At 38.7% G+C, this 15,723-nt stretch overlaps 1 long non-coding RNA gene across 1 annotated transcript in view; it reads right to left on the bottom strand.

Annotated features, from left to right (window-relative positions):
* The window catches only part of LOC131414570 (uncharacterized), a 28,043-nt gene extending 16,438 nt beyond the window's left edge, over window positions 1-11,605 (bottom strand). The window contains exon 1 of the long non-coding RNA XR_009222200.1: window positions 11,515-11,605. This is a non-coding gene — a long non-coding RNA (uncharacterized LOC131414570). The remainder of the gene's footprint in view (window positions 1-11,514) is intronic.
* Between the last annotated feature and the right edge of the window lie 4,118 nt (window positions 11,606-15,723).

Raw genomic sequence — 15,723 nt, forward strand, 5'->3', positions numbered from 1 at the left:
TGTGGGTGGGTATGGGCCACCACACCACTGTAGGTTTGCTTCCTGCTGGAAGCTAGAATGGAAGAAACCTAACTATGTGGTCTCAGTTCTTGGGAACCTCAAGTACTATACTATCAATAGGCCAGATTACTTGAGGGACCATGATCCTGGATTCTAGCCCTTAACTCCATGATACATAGTCACACCAACCTTCAGATTCTTACTGACCCCTCCCGGCAGGTCTACTCTTATCTTCTCCCAGTTCCTGCTCTGCCCAGCACCTGATGACACCAACTCCTCTCTGTACCCAGAAACCAACTCCGTTGACTCTAAACAGTGAATCTAAGTACTATATGAGTGAGGTACTAGATTCCTGGTGATACCAAGTCCAATACGTGGTCACTTGTGAGGGGCACAGGCTAGAGGACAGTCATGGGACTGTCAGCTCCAAGCCCCTTACTATCTCTAGGAATTGGCTAGCCCTGGGAGAAACAGTCTCTCTAGGGTCAGCAAGGCCTTAGATGTCAAAGCATCAGAAATACAAAGAATAAAAAGGCATGATTAATATATCCCACAGGCCAGGGTTCAGAACTCTACTTAAGCATGCACTTATCTATTGACATGTCACCTTCCTCTGCTGGTCTGTAGGAAAAAAAAATTTTAATAAAATTAATTTGTCCTAATATCTTCAACACTTAGCACAGTGCATTCTAGCCCATTATAAGCAGCCAGAACCAGGTAGTTGGGATAGAGAGTAGCAGATGGTGACAAGAGAGATCAATGGTGTATGCTCCAGCAGGACTCTCCTTCCTCTATCCACATGTAAATGCGAGGCCCCTCAGGGTTCTATCCCGGGCCATTTTCTCTTCTCACTGTACATTCTCTCCTGACACAAGCTCACTTGTGACCATGGCTCCCATTGTCATAATAAGCAGATAATTCTCTTCCCTGAATCTCCAAGTCCGGGTTCATGTACCCAGGTGGCCACAGGACTTTTCTCCCTGATGTCTCCCTGGCATTTAAAAGTCAACATGCTCAAACTGAATTACCAATTTCTTCCCTAAATAGGCTCCTCCTCCCACATTCTATTTCAGTTTGTGTCATCCTCATGCTCCCACGTTTTAACTGGAAACCTGGAAGGCATCCTTGACTCCTCCTCTCCCTTACCTCCCTATCTCATCAATCATTCAGTCTTACTGATTCCATGTTCTAAATATCTAGTGAATGGGTCTGTTTCACCATCTCCACTGCCAATCCCCTACACAAGCCACCACACCCTCTCACCTGGATACACAGTAACAACCACCTAATTGGTCTCTCTGCAATATAGACATACTTTCATTTAAGTCACAGAATCAGGGCTTATTTGAACCCAGATCAATCTTTAAAATTAAAAAAATTAAAATTTTTAGTAGTTTTAGAATCCTAAATTAGCTCTAAATACAGAAAAGGATATAGTTGGCTTTTTCTTGTATACTTTTGTGTTTACTGACTGTTTCAATGAGCATATATTCCTATTATAGTTTGAAAGGAAAATCCAATAAGCTATATTAAATGGGACACACTCACATGTAAGTGGCATGAAAAGGAGACTGAGAAAGAATGGCCAGAGAAAAGGAGAATGTTATTATGGAAGCCAAAGCAAGAGAGAGGTTCACAGAAGAGGGGTGGTTAACAATGTCAAGTGCCGTGGAGAGCATTCAAATTGGATGACAACTCAAAAGCACTACAGAATTTGCCAACTATGAAGTCTTTGGGATCATGGCAAGTGTTCATTAAGGTGGAATGGCGGAAGAAAAAGCAACTGCAGTGGGCTGTCAAATGAATGGGGTGTGAAGAGGTAGAGATAATGAAATTTGGCTGTGAAGGGCAACAGAAAGATATGGCCGTAGCTAGTGGCAAACACCTTTGACAGAGAATATTTTTAAGGGTAGGAGAGGTGAATGATTTGATAAACAGAGTTGTAACTGTCAGCATGCTGAAATAAAAAAAGGGGCAAGACTGGTGTCTTACTGTCCCTTTGAAAGGTTTTAAACCTTGTGGGAGGGGGCCTTCCTCCACTTCATCAGCTACAGGGATGACACAGGTGACAGGAGTAGTGATGTCAAGAGGCTGCAACAGCCAGGCTATCAGAGTGCAGGGTAGGGAGAAGTACACAGACAGTGCAGGCTGGAAGGGATGACATCAGGATACCAAGCCTGGAGCCAGAGCAGAGAACAAGACGACTCAGGGTGGGAAGGTCGATGCCTCTATTTTCAGAAAAGCTGGAGTTGAGGAATTAAAAAAACAAAAAACACTTATGGATATTCCATCCTCTTCTGATTGTGTGCCTTTTGCCTGTGACTCACAATAAGAAATACATTTTTATATTGGGACCTAATACAAATATATGTAAGAAAAAAAATTTCACAAAATATTCTTGCTATGTATGATAAAGTATAACAAAGTTTGTATTCAATACTATTAATTTTTAAAGAAAATGTAGAGAAATTTAAAACAAATAATACAAAAAGAAAAATTGGGAAAGATTGAGACTTGAAAAATGTGAATCTCATTTCCAGGTTCATACAACTTGCTTAGTACTTTCCCTGAAGATAACCAACATACTTGGTTATAGGTAATTCTAACATTTGAACAACTATTCTTTTTTTTTTTTCCCTTTTTCTCCCCAAAGCCCCAGTAGATAGTTGTATGTCATAGTTGCACATCCTTCTAGTTGCTGCATGTGGGACGCCACCTCAGCATGGCCGGACAAGCGATGTGTCGGTGCACGCCCGGGATTCAAACCCCAGCCGCCAGTAGCAGAGCGCGTCCACTTAACCGCTAAGCCATGGGGCTGGCCCCTGAACAACTATTCTTAAAGGCCAGTTATCTAATTATCTATAATAACAAAAGCCTAGAAGTAACCCAAATATCCATTAAGAGGGAGCCGTTGGGATTAACTATGGTATATACATACAGTAGAATACCATGCAGATGTAAAAAGAAATGAGGACTAGAGTTATACATCGCTACAGAGTGATACCCTGGACATAGTAAATGGAAAGAAAGCAACAAAAACCTTTTGTATGGCTTGCTAGAGAGAAGGAAAAGCTAAAGGAAACAGAGATAGAAGCTAAACCTTTCTGAATATATCTTCTTTGATACATTTGACTTATGGAATCATAATATAATTTTTTTACATAATTATAAAATATGTTATTTTAAAAAGCAATCCCTAAAAATCAAAAGCAAAATGAAATAAATAAACCTAATTGTATATTGTGTTGGTGGCATAACCACATAAATATGAATTATTTCAAATCAGTTTTAAACACTGTAATTTGCATATTCTTAGTGGGATATACCCTAAGGACAAAAAACTGAAAAATAAAATCTTAAACTGTTTTCAGTAATCATAATGTTTGTGTTAGTGTCAGTACTGTTATTCTAAGACTGCTGTTTGTGCATGCGGGATAAAGCAAAAGAGTGATTATGTTGGTTTTCCGGTGTGAGAAAAAAAGGAGAAATAGATTAAGATAGACAAGGTTAAGTAAAAATCCTATAGTCCTGAATTTGAATCAGAAGTATCACCATAAACTCATGATGTACTTTATTATTTAAAAAAAAGAGTACTGGGGCCGGCCCGGTGGCGCAAGCGGTTAAGTGCGCGCGCTCCGCTGCGGCGGCCCGGGGTTCGCTGGTTCGGATCCCGGGCGCGCACCGACGCACTGCTTGGTAGGCCATGATGTGGCGGCGTCCCATATAAAGTGGAGGAAGATAGGCACCGACGTTAGCCCAGGGCCGTCTTCCTCAGCGAAAAAAGAGGAGGATTGGCGGATGTTAGCTCAGGGCTGATCTCCTCACAAAAAAAAAAAAAAAAAAAAAAAAAAAAAAAAGAGTACTTCCTAGCTATATCTATTGAAAAGGCCTAGAAACAAAGCTCAATTAAACATCAGTGAACACCCTCCTAGACTAAGGTATCCAAAATCCATTGCACACTTAAAGAAACCAGAGCTCTTTGGAGAAATGATTGATTCCATATCTGGGGCAGAAAATATACAAATTGAGCCTAAAACATGTCAGAAAATAAGAAAGCCATTAAAGACTACTGAGGATGGATTAAAATGACCCAAGAGCCAACCTGAAGAGGCATCCACTGCCCCAAAAATGGGACAATTGCCCAAAAATTCACATAAGAATAATAAATGCAATTATTTGAAATATGTTCACAAGTTTATAATGATACTGAAAAAAAAAAAACAACAAAACTGATTAGTCACCTTTGGAAGAGGCTAGGGAACCAAATCATTATTTCAAAATCTGCTAATTAAAAGGTGGGGGGAAAGCAAGAATTTATCCTCCTTTTCCTCTATGAATTGTAACTCAGAGTAAACATTTAGGGTTTCTCTTTATAGAAGTTATCCAGCTAATAAATGAAGAAGAATGATATAATATTGCCATTTTGCAAACAATAATGAAATAATGGATCTTGTTATTAATCACCAATGACTACTAACACCATGTGAAAAGAGACAACTAGATTATATAGAAATATATACAGAAATATACAACTCCTGATAGAAAAACAAAAATTGCTATTTATATCTTGTCCTCACCTCTGCCCCCCAAATCAAACCTCAATCTGATCAAGCCTCCAGATCTAACTACCAATTTACAGGAAATAAAAGGGACAGAGGAACATGACAAGCAACACTGCAGAGACACAATCAGCAAAGTCCAAAATCCAGACTGTGGGAAACTCTGCAGGATAAATGAACTGCTAGGGAAAAGAAAAGAAATAGGGGAGGGCTATCAGTTAGGGATCAATCAGGAAAGCAGAACCACTTTGGGTGATATATGCGATTTATTATAAGACTTAGACCTGACATATTTGGGAGAGCTGGTTAAGCAGTCTACGTTAAGTCAGTTGCCACTGCATCTGGTGCTGGGCCTGAAGTCAGGGAGGCTGACAATTAGGAAGAGCTAGAACAAGCCGGAACCCATGTCTGTCTCTCACTACAACCCATGTTGGTCTCTCACCAGCGCCAAGCCCCCAAATCTGATGATGTGGGTGATCTGCAGAAAAACTAGGACAGTTCTTGACAGAGATGCACATAACCCTAGTCAATTAACCACTATGTCCAGCAGTTAAACTTGAACTTGCCTCTATATTTTTCACTTCATCATTTTTTACTACTAGTCAATTTTAAAGCATTTTGTACAAGTTCAGTTAAAATGTTACAATTGTCACAAACTCAAAATACGTTGCATTGATATTAATGCCTTTTCTGAAAAACACTGAAAGTTATCTAAAATTCATTAGACGGTCTCAACAATTTTGCCAACAGCAAATAAAATTATACTAAACTTTGCTTCAATCTTAGCTCCAACTATACATTAACCCTCTCACTATGATGATCGTCAAATTAACATGCATATACCAGGGAACAAAATATCAAATGACCCAGGCCTAAGCAGTTCATGGATTCATCATGTCCCTCCCTCTATCCTTGCTTGTTGCAACTGGGCAGAAGACTGGTGCAATATGCACAGTTTTTGCTAAGCATCCTTATGATGAACTCTGGTGCTTTCTATTCCATTATATTCTAGTATATTCTATTTCATTTAAAAATAAAAAGCTGGTTGAGAGCCACTAACTTGATTTCATGACCTACTAATGGATTGTGACCTGCAATTTGAAAAACATTGCCTTAGGCTGGGTTACATTTACAATATTAAAATTCCCTCCTTGTTAATGTTTAAATTCACTTAACTCTTTTAAGTCTCTGTATCTTTATTTTTATTCTCCCTGTATGTGCTTTTTTGATTTCCACTGCTTGTACAGTGATCTTTACAGTTCAAGGATATGAAGAAATTGTGAGTGTGGGTGATTTTGTAGATAGATCATGACATAGTTTTCTTTCTGCCTTCAAAGAGAAAAGTCAATCTGACTGGGCAATAACTCAGTTCTCTTAGATTTCCTCTTAAGTCTTCCTCTTATCCAACATCTCAGGGACAGGTCTTAAAATCACTCTTATCCTTGGGTCTCCAAAAGTTATTCTTTTCTATTTGCAACTCATAAAATCCTATCCTTGTTTTTAAAATTTAAACACCTGACAAAGAGATACTTTGAAAGGTGTGAATGGATATTGTTCTGATTATTTTATTGCTACATGACAAATCATCCCAAGCTTGATGGCATGAAACCACAATCATTTTATTATGCTTATGAATTCTGTGGGTCAGTAATTCAGAGAGGGCACAGCAGAGCTGGCTTGTCTCTGTTCCACAAAGTCTGGGGCCTCAGTGAGAGGAGACCATATGGCTGGAAGATGGATCATCTGGGGGTTCCTTTACTCATATGTCTGGTGCCTGGCAGGGATGACTTGAAGCTGGGCTCTGTGGGGTCTGTCAACTGGAGTGCTTACAAGTGGCCTCTCCGCATGGTGTGGGTTCCTCACAGCGTGATGACTGGGTTCTGAGAGGGAGCATCTGGAGAGTGAGCATTCTAAGATAACCAGGTGAAACCTTCGTCAGCTTTATGACCTAGCCTTAGAAGTTACAAAGCGTCACTCTGTCAAACTCTGTAATTGAAGAACTCATAAACCCTCCCCAGATATAAGAGCATAAACTCCACCTCCTGGAGCAATGTTTCAGAACCACTACAGGTGTCTGTCTTTGATGATTTTTGAATGGGATTTTGCATATCTTCTCATTATCCATGCTCAGCTTTCTTTGATTCATTCAACAAAATATTGATTGAACCCCAACCTTACATCAGGTACTGTGTTAAGCAGTAAAGATACAATGAGAAACAAGAGAGATATGACTCCTACCCTCATGGAGCTGACTGTCTCAAAAGAGAGATGCAGAGTAAACAATCACACAAAGAATGCTATAATATTTTCTATTCAGCTACATTTTCTTACTTATTTCCCTGATCATGATTTCTACATTGTTAGCCCCCTGTTTCCTATAGACTTGCTATTGTTTTCACCTGAATCATTCTAAGCTACGTTCCAAGTCTTTTCATTCTTCTTGCATTGTTTTTTGTGTTTTATCTTTTTTGTGTAAAAGCCCTAAAATTTAGGTTTTTGGGTTCATGTTTCTTCTTCTCAATCACTTATTTGTTCAGTGACACTCACTCAGATTTTTATTACTTTTCTTGATGACTTTGGCTCATTTATTCACCCACAGACTATTATAGGCCTACTTGTTTCAGGCACCATGCTGAATACATGGGTACGGAGCTCAGACACAGCTTCCACATCAGGCAGGAAAGGTACTTTACTGAAGGAGCATCAACTCTGATGTCAGGCAAATCAACCTAGAATTGCAGCTTCATCACTTACTAGTTAGAACCTTAGTTGATAAATCACATAGCCTCTTGTCCTCTTTTCCTCTGGAGGATGGAAAGACTACTCCCATAAGATTGTACCTGGAGCTTGGTGGAGCCTTCATACATGTTTATTTCCTTTAAGTACAGAACTCAGTGGAAAATTAACAATTAAGTCAACCCTTTAAAAACAATGCAAAAGTTATATTACTTTATATTATTACTTTAGATTACTTTTATTACTACAAAGGGTTAATATTCTCATCTTGAGGTGGGTGGGAGGAAGGAATACGGAAGCGGCTGGTGGGAATCTTTAAAGAGTAGGACAAAGGCTGAAAAAATATATTCAATACTATAAGACAATTTTATATGTGGAGAAGCAAAAAAAAATGGTTGTTTTCATAATTCAAACTATAAAAAGTAAATACAGAATCACTCCAGATGTTGGAGATATTCATAAGATAGGTTATATATTCTGTATATCAGCAATTCTCAAAGGGGAATAATTAGAGTCTCAGGAGAAGGTTGGTATGAGATGTTTATATACTTCACTTAGGAGTATGGTTTTTAAAAGATTGAGAAACTTCACTTTAATAACTAATGACTAAGCCTTGAATAATAAGTAGGAATTAGCCAAGTAGAAAAGAGAGGAAAAGGGAATTCTGGGTAGCAGGAACAACCATTATATGTGCTCAAGGGTGTGACAAGGCTGGGCTAGTTTGATGACTGCAAATGGTTTCATATGGCTGTGAGTGGTAGCAGATGAGCATGGAGAGATTGGCAGGGGCCAAATCATGAAGCACTTGTATGCTCTACTAAGGGAATTATACTGAAGGCAACTGGGAGCCATTGAAGGATTCTGCGGGAGGGAGTGACAAAGGCAAATTTGCTTTTCTGATAGCACCTACAAATTTCCTTCCACAGTCATGATTTCTTCTTTAATCTCTTGGAAAGTGGCAGGTGTGGGCTTATCGACTCTGGCCTGAGTCTTAGCTGGTATTGATGCTCCTGCCACGGCAGATGCCCTCTTTCCCTTACTGACAGTCTCTTTCTCTTAGAGATTTCAATTCTTATTGATGGCACATTTGGACCCGGGTAGTTGTGCTGTTTTGAAGCTGATCTTACTGAACTGTTACCTTTGACATGTCACTATTTTACTTTTGGGGTGAGTTTATCCAGGAAGTTTACAGTGCTAAGTTTACTGGGAAGTAGCAAGAGGAAGTGAAAATAAATCTTAAGCTTGTAGTTCAAGTTCTTGATTTTGTACCTTGCCCTGCATGACTTCGAGCAAGTGACAACCTCTCTGAGCTTCAGTTTCTTCACCTGAAACGTGGAACTAATAATATTCACTGGATAAACCTGTTGTGGGGATTAGAGAAAATGTCCTGGAGGTGCCTGAATCACAGTAGGTGTCCCATAATAGCAAACTTTGCAGATGTTCTAGCTGCCCACCCATTTGCCCTCAGCACTCATTGTTCCCATACAACCAATAGCTTCTCAATGCAAGCACCTGTGCCTCTCTGCCTGAGGGCTTTCTCTAGCCACAGAAGTGTGATCAACCCTTGCTTGGGGAAGGCTGGAAATGCCAAGAAGTTAATGCCCCCAGGCGCAGCCCCTTCAACTAAGGATGAATGGGAGTTGGTAGATTAAAACCTCTTTCTTGTCCACTGAGTGAGACAAACTGAAGCCTATTGTACCTATTCCCACAGAAGTCCCCCATGGATTGTGACTCAGTTGTCTCCAGTGGTGACCTTCTCATTAGAGCACCTCATATTGGCTTCTTTCCCTTTCCAGCCTCACCTCCTTATTCCCCTACCAGTGATCACCTCCAAAATAAACTACTTGCAGTCAAATCCTTGTCACATGGTCTGCTTCTGGGAAACCCAATGAAGAGAGTAGCTATTATACATTCATTCTATAGTAATTGAGCACAGACAATGTGTCAGGTACTATTTCTTATTACTGCTCCATCCTTCTGTAAACCACTATACCTAGGATTTCTGGTTTCTTGAATTTTTAACTATTATTAAAAAATTAAAGGAAAAAAATTCTTTCCCATAATCTCACCAGCTTAGCACAAAAGCTTTTTTTTGTGTGTGTGTGAGGAAGATTAGCCCTGAGCTAACATCTGTTGCCAATCCTCCTCTTTTTGCTGAGGAAGATTGGCCCTGGGCTAACATCCGTGCCCATCTTCCTCTACTTTACATGGGACGCCTGCCACAGCATAGCTTGACAAACAGTGCACATCTCTGTGCCAGGGATCCGAATCTGCAAACCCCAGGCCACCAAAGCGGAGCATGCAAACTTAACCACTACACCACTGGGCCTGTCCCACAAAAGCTATTTTTATTTCTTCCTATTCACTTCCATTCTTTATTCATATGTACATATATATTACTGTTGCAATTGTAAGTACAGTCTAGTATTCTGTGTTTTATTTTTCCACTTAGCTTCTTACCATACCTATTTTCCCTAGCCTTCAAAATTAACACTTTAATGGCTGCGCTATATTCCATTACTCTACTGTAGGACATTGTGATGATTAATTGTGTTAACTTGACTGATCCATGGGGTGCCCAGATATTTGGTCAAACATTATTCTGAGTGTTAATGTGCTTGGATGAGATCAACATTTCACTTGTAGACTGAGTAAAGCAGATTGCCCTCTCTAATGTGGATGGGACTCATCTAATCTATTCAAGGCCTAAATAGAACAAAAAGGCTGACTCTACCCTAAGTAAGAGAGAATTCCTTCTGCCTGCCTTTGAACTGGGAAATCAGCTTTTTTCTGCCTTTGGACTCAAACTGAAACATTGGCTCTTCTTGGGTCTCCAGCTCGACGACTCACTCTGCAGATCTTAGGACTTCTCAGCCTCCATAACTGCAAGAGCCAATTCCTTGTAATAAATCTCTTTATAGACAGACACACAGACACATAGACACACACACACTCCCACTCACTCACTATTGGTTCTGTTTCTCTGGAGAATCCTAATACAGACATCTAGGTTGTTTTTATTTTTTCCAATTATGGCTAGCACTGCACACAAAGTCTTTATGTCCATAATCTATTCTTTCGTTTTTAATTATATTTATTTTAAGTGAGCTGTATATGAACATTGTACAAATTGAACAGATTTTCATTCCTCCACAATGTAACTCACTGTTACAAATTTCTCAGCCATCCTTCAAGAAGTAGACTATGCCTACATCACACAAATGGCAACATACTATCCACACTGCTCTGTGCTTTTTCTGTTCAATGATACACTTTGGTCTTCTTTCATGCCAGCATGTACTGCCTCAGTGCTTCTCTACTCATTCACTTAGTCACTCTTTTAGCCACTTGGCAAATTTTTTTACTGAGCATTTACTACGTGCTGAGCACTGTGCCAGGCCATGGCATAGAATGGTGAGCAAAACAGGCCATGTTCCCTCCCTCATGAAGCCTCAGTCTAGGGAAACAGAAGCACTGAACACGATATTTCAGAGAAGCTAGGTGGGTGAAGTGATGAAGGATGTTTGGGGTGCAATGGACCATACAAGAGGGAGAACCTGGCCCAGAAAGGCTATCTGAGGGAAGTGTCACCTGCTGAGACCTGAAGAAGGGGGAGGGGTTAGTCAAGTGAAAGGACTGTGGGAAAGGTGTCCCTGGCAAGAGATGACAAGAGAAAGAGAGACAGGAGAGGGATAGTGGAGGGAAGAAGAGAAAGGTAAATATGGAGAAAGCTTAGTGGGCTGGAGAGATGAGGCTACCAAGGTTGGCAGGGGCCAGGCCGTGGAAGCCTCAAGGATTTTGTCCTGGGTGCAAAGGGAAACTACTAAAGGGTCTGCTTTTTGTTAATTCCTTTGGTTTGATGTTTCTCTGTTCCCCCTTTTCTGTCTTTTAGATATTTGAATACTTTTAATCTATTGACTTTTTCACTATATATTCTGCATTATTTTGTAGTGTTTGTTCTAAGGATTACAGTAGGCATCCTTAAGTTTTCACAGCATAATTTAGAGTTTATATTGTATCACTTTACGTAAAAAGTAGAACCTTGAAACCACATACGTCCACTTACCTACCCACCCCCACCACCCTTTATGCAATACCTGTCATATGTATTACTTCTATATATGTTATAAATCCCATAAGAAATTATTTAAAACAGTCTTAATTATTTTAAAGAAATTCAGAGGGAAAAATAGTCTCTTATGTTTATCCAGATATTTACCATTTCTAATGCTCTTCATTCCTTCCTAAAGACGAGTTTCCATCTTAGTATCATTTCCCCTCAGCCTGAAGAACTTCTATCAGCATTTCTTGCAGTGTAGCCCTGCTGGTAAAAATTATGTTAGTTTTTTGAAATCTAAAAAAGTCATCTTTTTTATTATTGAAGAATATTTTTGCTTGATATACCATTCTGGGTTGACAATATTTTTTAGCATTTAAAAATTGTTGTTTCTGGGGGACAGCCCTGTGGTCTAGTGGTTAAGTTTGGCGCACTCTGCTTTGGCAGCCTCAGTTCGGTTCCCAGGCGCAGACTTACACCACTTGCCGGTGGCCACGCTATGGCAGCAACCCACATACAAAATAGAGGAAGACTGGCACAGGTGTTACCTCACAAGGAATCTTACTCAAGCAACAAGAGGAAGATTGGCAACAGATGTTAGCTCAGGGAAAAATAAAAATAAAAATAAAAATTTTGTTTCTACTAGGAACAATTATATGACAACAAATTGGACAAACTAGAAGAAATAGATAAATTCCTAGAAACACACAACCTACCAAGACTGAATCATGAAGAAATAGAAAATCTGAACAGACCAATTACTAGTGAGGAGATTGAATCAGTAATTAAAAACTTCCCAACAAAGAAAAGTTCAGGACCAGATGGCCTCACAGGTAAACTCTATCAAACATTTAAGGAAGAATGAATACCAATGCTTCTCAAACTCTTCCAAAAAATACAGGAGGAAGGAACACTTTCAAACTCATTTTATGAAGCCAGCATTACCCTGATAACAAAACCAGACACAGACACTAGAAGAAAAGAAAACTACAGGTCAATATCCCTGATGAACACAGATGCAAAAATCCTCAACAAAATATTAGCAAACTGAATTCAACAATACATTAAAGCATCATACACTATGATCAAGTGGAATTTATCCCTGGGATGCAAGGATGGTTCAACATTTGCAAATCAATCAATGTGATATATCACATTAACAAAATGAAGGATAAAAATCATATGATCATCTCAATAGATGCACAAAAAGCATTTGACAAAATTCAACATCCGTTTATGATAAAAACTCTCAATAAAGTGGGTATAGAGGGAACATAACTTGACATAATAAAGGCCATATATGAAAAGCCCACAGCTAACATCATACTCCATGGTAAAAAGCTGAAAGCTTTTCCTCTATGATCAGGAACAAGAAAGGATGCACATTCTCACCACTTTTATTCAGTATAGTACTGGAAGTCCTAGCCAGAGCAATCAGGCAAGAAAAAGAAATAAAAGGCACCCAAATTGGAAACGAAGAAGTAAAACTGTTTCTATTTGCAGATGACATGATACCATACATAGAAAACCCTAAAGACTCCACAAAAAAATGTCAGAACTAATACACAGATTCAGCAAAGTTGCACAATACAAAATCAATATATAAAAATCAGCTGTGTTTCCACACACTAATAATGAACTATCAGAAAGAGAAATTAAGAAAACATGGGGCCGGCCCCGTGGCTTAGTGGCTAAGTGCACGCGCTCCACTGCTGGCGGCCCGGGTTCGGATCCCGGGTTCCCACCGACGCACCACTTCTCCGGCCATGCTCAGGCCACGTCCCACATACAGCAACTAGAAGAATGGGCAGCTATGACATACAACTATCTACTGGGGCTTTGGGGGGAAAAAAAAAAATAAATAAAAATTATATAAAAAAAAAGAAAACAATCCCATTTATAGTTGCATCAAAAAAAAATAAAATACCCAGGAACAAATTTAACAAAGGACATAAAGACCTATACACTGAAAACTATAAGACACTGATGAAGGAAACTGAAGAAGACACAAATAAATGGAAAGATATTCCATGCTCATGGATTGGAAGAATCAATATTGTTAAAATGTCCATACTACCAAAAGCAATCTACAGATCCAATGCACTCCATATCTAAATTCCAACATCATTTTTCACAGAAATAGAAAAAACAATCCTAAAATTGTATGGAACCACAAGAGACCCCAAATGGCCAAAGCAATCTTGAGAAAGAAGAACAAAGCTGGGGGCATCACATTCTTGATTTCAAATTATGTTACAAAGCTATAGTAATCAAAACAGTATGGTATTGGCATAAAAACAAATAAATCAATGGAACAGAATAAAGAGCCCAGAAATAGACCCATGTGTATATGGTCAATTAATTTATCACTAAGGAGCCAAGTATATACAATGGAGAAAGGCTAGTCTTTTCAACAATGTTATTGGTAAAACTGGACAGCCACATGCAAAAGAATGAAACTGGACCCCTATCATATACCAGACATAAAAATAAACTCAAAATGGATTAAAGACTTGAATGTAAGACCTGAAACTATAAAACCCCTATAAGAAAACAGAGGGGGTAAGCTCCTGGATATTGGTCTTGGCAGTGCTTTTTGTATTTGACAGCAAAAGCAGAGGCAACAAAATCAAAAATAAACAAGTGGGACTACATCACATTAAAAAGTTTCTGCACAGCAAAGTGAACTATCAACACAATCAAAAGGCAACCTATGGAATGGGAGAAAATAATTGCAAATCCTATATCTGATAAAAGGTAAATATACAAAATAAATAAAGAACACATATAACTCAATAGAACAAACAAATCTGATTTAAAAATGGGCAGAGGATCTGAATAGACATATTTCCAAAGATATATAAATGGCTGGCAGGTACATGAAAAGGTGCTCAACATCCTTAATCATCAGGGAAATGCAAGTCAAAACCACAATGAGATATCATCTCATACCATTTAGAATAGCTAGCATCAAAAAGACAAGAAATAACAAGTGTTGGCGAGAATGTGAAGAGAAGGGAACTCCTATGCACTGTTAGTGGGAATGTAAATTGGTGCAGCCACTATGGAAAACAGTATGGAGATTCCTCAAAAAATTAAAAATAGAACTGCCATATGATCCAGCAATTCCACTTCTGGGTACAGTCAGCCCTCCATATCCACCGGTTTGCACTTGCAGATTCAACCAATCGCAGGTTGTGTACAATTCTCATGATCTGCAGTTGGTTGAATCTGCAGATGCAGAACTTGCAGATACAGACGGCCAACTAAAGAATTTGAGCATCCTTGGATTACAGTATGTGTGTGGGGTCCTGGAAGTGAAATCACTACCTCGAAAAGATATCTGCACCCTCATGTTCATTGCAGCATTATTTACAACAGCCAAGACGTGGAAACAACCAAAGTCCATCAATAGATGAATAGATAAAGAAAATTTGGTATCTATACAATGAAATATTTATTCAGTCATTAAAAAAGAAGGAATCCTGCCATTTGCAACAATATGGATGAAACTTTAGGGCATTAGGCTAAGTGAAATAAGTCAGACAGAGAAAGAAAATACTGTATAATCTCATTTATGTGTGGAATCTAACAAACAAACAAACAAACTCATAGATACAGAAAAAGACTGGTGGTTGCCAGGGGCAAGAGTGGAGGGTGGGCAAAATGGGTGAAGATGATCAAAAGGTACGGAAAAAAAAATGTTGTTTCACTGTCTCCATAGTTTCTACTAAAAGTCAGCAGTAACTTGAACTATTTTTTTCCCTGTATGTAATGGTTTCATGATTTCCCCTTTATCATTTTTTGCAATTTGACTATGATGTTTCTAAGCATGTTTTTTTAAATTAACCCTTCTTGGATTTCACTGACTTTCTTAAATCTGTAAATGTATCTCTTTTACCAAATATAGAAAATTTTTAGCTATTATTTCCTAAAATATTTTCTTTACCTCATTCTCTCATTCTTCTGATAACACATATATTGGACTTTTCATATTGTCCCACAACTCCTTGGAGCTATTTTTTTTCAATCTTTTTTTCTCTTTGTTCTTCAGAGTGCCTAATTTCAAGCTCACTGGGTCTTTCCTCTGTCATTCAAAATTTGCTGTTAAACCCATCCAGTGAATTTTTTATTTCAGATATTGCATGTTTTAGTTCTAGAATTTCCGTCTATTTCTTTTTTTATAGTTTCGATGTGTCTCCTGTGAGTCTGTATATTTTCACTCATTGTGAAAATGTTTTTTACTTTGAATATTGTTATAATAGCTTTAAAATCCTTATCTGCTAATATCAGCATTTGAATTTTCTCACCATTGGTCTCTGTTGATTGCCTTTTCTCTTGAGAATGGGTCACATTTTCCTGGATCTTCAA

This window comes from Diceros bicornis, chromosome 15, assembly GCF_020826845.1.
Source record: "Diceros bicornis minor isolate mBicDic1 chromosome 15, mDicBic1.mat.cur, whole genome shotgun sequence".
Taxonomy (NCBI): Eukaryota; Metazoa; Chordata; class Mammalia; order Perissodactyla; family Rhinocerotidae; genus Diceros; species Diceros bicornis.